This window comes from Centroberyx affinis, unplaced genomic scaffold (assembly GCF_046629955.1).
Source record: "Centroberyx affinis isolate AG114_WGS23_722 - 3 ecotype Tasmania unplaced genomic scaffold, CSIRO-AGI_Caff_v1 ptg002900l_1, whole genome shotgun sequence".
Lineage (NCBI taxonomy): Eukaryota > Metazoa > Chordata > Actinopteri > Beryciformes > Berycidae > Centroberyx > Centroberyx affinis.
In genome coordinates, this window is record NW_027281025.1 from 121934 (window position 1) to 129047 (window position 7114).

Below are 7114 nucleotides of genomic sequence, written 5' to 3' on the forward strand. Positions count from 1 at the left end.
TGATACAGAGAACATGGCAGTTTTTGAATGGGGGTTTGTAAGCTATTGTAACATAGCACATCAGTTTGTATTTGCACTTGAATGACACAGAAGTTCTCTTTCAATCTAGCCAGCATTGCTTTTGGCTGCTTGTTTATGGAAACTCTCCTCACGCAGCGCACATTAACATTTATACAGAATGAAATCTTCCCTCTACTTTCTTCCCCAGACATCTGGAGATTTGCACTAATAGCAGTTTACTGAGGAAGCTGAGATAGCGGAGAATGGTAGTAGTGGGGGAAAGAGAAAGAAAGGGAAAGAGAGAAGCCATGGGAAACGAAAAAGTGATGGAATGAGTTAAGGATGAAATCCTATTAGAACATGTGTGCAAATCATATCATGATATGCGTGCCCCATCACGTGCCAACAACAAATCTCATCTTAATGTTGCAGTACATGAAGTCTGCATAGAGCACATTCATAATTGTCATCCACTGTTTCTCCATGGTATCAGCGCGGCTCCACTGATCTCTGAAGAACGCCGTGCCACATTCCCCCCGACGCTCAGTGTGTATCGCTCCGGACAATGCATGCAAGGAAGACAAGAGAGACGAGAGAGCTATGAAAGCCATTAACATCAAAGTCTGCCACGGAGAAGAGAGACAAGCCTGCAAGACAAAAGGCCTGCAGGAGTCCTAAAGAGCCATCTCCTGCGAGGGCTGACCAGGTCTCAGAGCACAGTGACAGCATGGGTGGCTCGTACGAGGCCAGGCAGCCGTACAAAAGACAAACTCTGGACGAGAGCCAACGTCGAGGGCGGATTTCTGCTGCCATTAAAAATCCTATTTAAGTAGAAGCAGGAAATGCACCTGCCAGGTTGCTCTCTCCCACCTTCCCCTCTCTCTCTAATGTGTTCAGATGGGAACCATTGTTGAAAGGAATCGTTTTGCATTTAGATTTCCCAGAGTAAAAAGAGGAGCGGGGGGGTGGGGGGGGAAATTCCCTGCTTGCCGACATGTTTCTCAAAGAGAAAGCTCTTCCTAATGAGTCCTCTTTAGCTTAGGTGATTATTTTCTGCCATGGAGTTGTAACTGACTTGCTAGTACATGTTTTTTCCACTATTAACCCAGATATCCAAAATGGCAGCCCTGGGGTATGTTTGATTGCTCTTCCCCATTCCTTTGAACTCCACTGCAATCAGTCAACCCAAACTTGGGCTGGTTTTCCCCATGAAATTGAAAAGGTATCTGTCTATCACAGCGTTCCCCCAAGTCACCTAACGAGACAAATCGTCTTCCTGAAATGAACTGTGAGGGCATTGGAGGGCATGTGTGCTATCTCTAGCCACCTCTGTCACATGCAAATCAAAATGAATGCAGTCAAGTTGACGCAGAGGTTTTAGTCCCTCCTTTGTATAATGTGTGTACAGTGGCAGACAAGTTCATCCTTTCCCAATGCAAGTATTTGTATCAAGCCTATCCAACAATAGGCTGCGGAACAAAACATTTGCTCATAAAGCTCATCCAGCATCCTCTGAATCCTCTGCATCTGTCCAGTTAAAATATTTTCTATGATGGCAAAAGATTTTTTATGATTATACTGACATAACTAGTAATACAGAAAATATTTCAGCCACAAGCATTTGAAATATGTGTTAAAATGTATTAATGCATCGGTAAGATACTTCTGAAGACGCAAAATCCCCTCAAAGCCCTAGTTGAACACTACAGATTTACAGCAGTACTAAACTGATGAGACTAGTTAAGGGTGAAAAGAGTAAAGTGCAACTCATCATTTAAACTCAAAAAGCATTGCGGCGGTACAACTAGCGCTGTGAAGAGGATATCTTCTTTACAGGCAGTACCATGACTTGGCATTTCCATTTGGCCTGACATCATTTGAAATTTTCTGGCTTTAGAGAAATGTGCAGTCAGATGCTAGACAGTTTATTCAGCTTCCAAAAAACTTTCTAGGCTGTCGTGAGCTGTACTAAGATTGTGCATTAACATCTAAATCCTACTCTTAATATGTATTTTAGATAATAATAAATGATAAAATACAAAATCCCCACTCTATTTAAAATAGTTGTTTCTGCTTATATTTTGTAATTTGTAACAAGGTACATTTTCATGTATTTCTGCCCATCCATAGATAAGAGATAAGGCAGTTAATAATGAATGAATTTAACTCAGAAAAAAAGTTAATAATGATGATAATGACTACTACTACTACTACTACTACTACTACTACTACTACTAAGTATTCAACAAGAAGTAAAAAAAAAAAAAAACATTGTACGGATGATTCACTGTCAAGCTGTGAAAAACACAAATAGAAGGCCTATGTGTGTGGACCATGAAGTTTTATACAAATTTGCTTTGATGTCTGAATAGGAGAGCTTGCTCCAAGCCCTGCAGCTCCTCTGTCCGTACTTATTGAGCTGTGGTAAAAGGATGGATGGGGTACTTCAAGGAAATAGGGTACTTGTGATAAAGCCCGACAGGATCCTGCTGTTTCCCTGATACCACCCACACCAAATATATGATACATTTATCTAGGCTGCCAGTTATGAAGTGAAAGTGCCACTGTTTTTCTGAGAGCCACTTAGAATACGCCGGGACCGGTTGCCAGATAAGGTGGTGAGAGCCGCTTGTCCTCGTCTTTCAATGCCCTTCAACAGGCATCGAGCTGTGACGGGAGGCGCCCGGCACATCATGAATGTCAGAGAGGTGGGGGGGGGGCTGCTCAGCTGACCTCACCTTTGTCCGTAACTTGTCACAGATGTCCCTCACCGCCTTGTCCGTGGGCACTTCAGGGCAGCATGGGAAACTGACATATCTGATTTTACTGACAGAGCAGAACAGGAGCAGGCAAAGGATCGCTTTGCAAACACCGCCCCGAGGGCCACAACAGAAAAACAGAGCACTGACTTTATCCTGTTGGTGAGCTTGAAATGTCAGGAGCTTTTTTTTCTCTGACCCCTGTCAAAAGTAAACGCTGTCAAAGTGGAGCTGTTCTTTTTTGTGTGACCTGTATTCCTTCAGCATTAGATTCTGAGAAAATAAAGAGACCCGTATTTAAATAATTCCCCTGTTTCAGTACTTGTGCTGTATAAAGGCTGAGATAATTTGCACCCATTTAGTGTAGCTGTCAAAGAGGATAAAACTGGCCATGTAACCAGGCCGCTGCTTCTGCCTGACATTGCACAATGTGTGCATTTATCCCAAATGTGTTAAGGTGTCCTGGTTGTTGGCCTCATGCCACTACTTTAGAAAATGTTTGATTAACCAGATTGACCCTGCTAAATGGAGGCCTTCTAATGGTTATCTTATTTGTCCAGATCTAATTTGTTTTACAAAACTGATGACTTTAGCATTACTTAAAGCTCATATGATCTACATGTTATTTGGTTCATTAAAAACACCCTAAGCTTTAAACCCTTAGGCAAATAAATGCAATTGCAGTTCATTTCTATAACAGCTAAAGGGATAGGAGGGAGGTAAAGCTCACTGGAGGTATTGACTGGAGGAGTCAATTCACAGTTGTGAAGATACTAGATCAGCATGTTCTACATAAAAAATAATCATTAAAACTTTATGTTAATTTTAGCAATATTGCCTCAGTGGTATTATGTACTTAAGTGCAGTGAGCAATTCAAGAGAAACATTCAACTCCCCCCACACATAACCACAATCCAAACACCTACCATGATTCCATTATTATTCATGGAGGTTGTTTTCGGTGACGTTTGTTTGTCTGTTAGCAGGATTACGGAAAAACTACTGGCCGGATTTTCATGAAACTTTGTGGAAGGGCGTAGCAGGGGCCAAGGAAGAACCCATTACATTTTGGAACGGATCCGGATCCGACTCACGAACAAGCAATAATAGCACGAACCTTGGCGGAGGTCTGCGCTCTCCGAGTGCCCTTCTAGTATTATAACTGTATCACAATATCACTGACTTGATCTGAACTCCTTCTGTTTTCCCAAACAGATTTCTATGGAGGTGCTCGCCCTAGTTAAGTAAATAGTGGCTTAATAGTGGTAAAGTGGCCAAAAACCATATTCAATAGCACATGATGGTATGATACATGGAAGACAATGATGGAAAAGTGAAAGGTAGAGAGCCAGGAAGACAAACAGAAAACACAAGCAAGGTATCTTCTCAGTGGGATTTTTGACCCAGATCTTGAACAGAATGTTTGAAGCTGCAGGCGATGTCAAGCGTGGATCCAAAGCATAAATTTAGATTAATAAAGTTCTACTCTGTTAATTAGTCCACATCGCTGTAACTGAACTAACTCTGTGTTTCTTCTTCAGTATGATATTGAAGAAGAAACACTGAGTTAGTTCAGTTACAGCTATGTGGACTAATTAACAGAGTAGAACTTTATGAATCTAAATTGGTGTTTCTTCTTCAGTATGATATTGAAGGCTGTGCATTTAAACCTAAATATGAAGACACCCACACAGTCCATCACGTGGTTCACTAAATCTGTCGTCTCTCCAGCTGGAGACTTGATTCTGTTCCCATCAAGGCCAACAAACTCTTGTTTTATATCTTGTTGTAAAGCATATTTCACTGCAAAAACAAAAATACAAAACTTTGTCTAAGTTTGTTTGGCAGTCTGATGATAGAGTTTTTGCTGGAGGCAATATCTATATAAACTTCAGCTGCATGACGAGCTCTAGTGATGTGATGACAGCAAGAAAGAACTTTTTTTTTTTTTTTTTAGCATTTTAGCAGAGGAAGCATCGTGTTTCACTAGTGATGGTGTTTCAGACCATATATAACAGTGATTCTCAACCATTTTCACCAAAGACCCCTAATTTAGTCCACATTAGGACCACAGACCCCATGAGAGTTTGTCTCTCAGACCCAAATATATTTTTAGATATGATTTTGTCCAGAATTCCACGACTATCTGTATTGTAGGTAGAGAGATAACAGTGAAACTATGACCAAAATAGTATTTCTTCTATGTTATCTAATTGTATTAGCTTCTTGTAAATGAAATAATGGTGAAGTTTAACAATTCATCAATTTTCTGGGGACCCCCTGGAACCCCCTCAAGGACCCCTGGTGGTCCCCGGACCCCACGTTGAGAACCACTGATATATAGGAACATTCAAAATGTTTTGTTAAGGCTGCATTTCTAAGAAGATGAATGCGAGATGTTTACAGTAATCGCATCAGATATTAGGCCATTAAATATGATGCTAGAATATGGAAAAATGAAAATCTCAAATATGAATAGCAAGCTGGAACCCAGCCTGGGATCACCTGTAAATTCAGGTCACTGCGAGCCTATGTGGGGAAACAGCTGCGCACGCTGCTATAGAATAAGCCTTGTTAATTTTCTGAAGTTTTGGGCACAAGAAGATTAAGAGTTTGTTTATATGTGGCTGTGCGGATGATTACTGGGATGGCTCTCACTGCTGGGGCCGGGGGATTAGAAAAGCATAAGAAACCCAAATGTAAAATGGTCTGTTATCTCATGCCAGGGAGGAGTGCGGGGACCAGATGTTATCTTTATGTGGGTAATGGGTTATCACATCTCGGGGCACAGATTACAGATTTATTGTCCCTCCCTCCCTCTCTTAGATGTTATTGAAGGAGGTTTCATTATCTTGTCTACGCACTGTCACCTCAATGACTCAGCGTCTTCTCCTCGACCCGATGCAGAGTCACAAAGCAGCTTAGTTCCCGTCACCTCATTTACCCTCCTCACACCAATCTCAATAGCTCCTTATCGCCATAAACATATCATTGAATTCCAGCAATGACTTTCCGGTTATTAACTTTCATACTGCGGCGCTAAAGCTGATGGGAAGATGGGGAATTTATTTGACCATGGTTTTGGGGATTAGAAATGGTTAATGGTTGTTTGGCTTTGGGGGCTTAGAAGGAGATTCCAAGTGGCTTGACACATGCAGTTATCAAAGTATGCCGTAGATATTGAGTCAGATGTCGAATCACAACAAAGAACCTGCAGAAAAAATCATCATCAAAATCAGAGGTTTGATCTGGTTTGGCTGATTTGGCCAGTAACCAACAACCAAAAGACTGTTTAACCAAGCTAAGACTTCATTTACAAAAAAATAAAGAAGAGGCTGAATTTTTTATGCCTATCCCCAATCGTTATTGTCTTAAATCATCTAATATAAACTTACTTATTCAGTCATGATGAACTTCATTAGGGCCACCAGCTGTTTTAAGTCGATGTTGATTTTCGGTGCGCTCCTTTGCTCCAGCTAACAGGGGAACATGAATAAAATGGGATTAAAAGATATTCTATGGGCCCCTGTGACCTGTCACATTATCATACGCAAATGTAAGTAGGATCACTTCAGAGCAGAGTCTCGCCTCTCCAGTCGTGTCCTTATCCCACTGCAAAGTCCAACAGCATGCAGTCTTCTGAAAAATTTAAATATGTCTCTGCATTTTCAAAGCGTCTGCAGAATCCTACATACTGTGGACACTATAATGACTTGGATATCCACAAAACTGCAGAATCCATAAAACTGTCACTTCAAAAATTGCATGGATGCCAATCAGTGGACAGCAAAAAAATCTATAAATGGCAAAGGTGACATTCTATCTTCATAATTGGAGAGTGTTTGGGTGAATTCCTTATGTTTTTCCCTGAAAAAGAATCAAAGGAAGTATTCTACAAGTCACTGCATGGCTGTCATAATAATGTTGCACTGGGAGTTATTAAGTATATTAAGTTAAAACGTCTGTCAAGGCAATGGATGGAACGAAAGTTGTCAGAGGATAGAAAGTCACTGTTGCCACCAAATATAAAAACCCCCAAAGATAAAAGCCCTACTATGCTTCAAAGAAATATAATGAAAAATAACAAAATTCTCAAGTAACTATCATGTATTTGCCATACATCATGTATTTATTGCGATGATTATCGTTTAATCAATGCTGTAAATCAGCCGTGCAGCATATTTCGCAGCAGCCTGTAAGGGAGTAGTTACAGTAGCTTAACCCGGTAAAAAATATATTTAGAAAGTTTAAGATTGTCTGGCTGTCTCAAGAAAAACATTTCAAACGGTGAGGCGAGGCGGCGCTGAGACCCGCTGTGGAGCGATGGGTGTGGGATCTAATACACAGCATGTCCT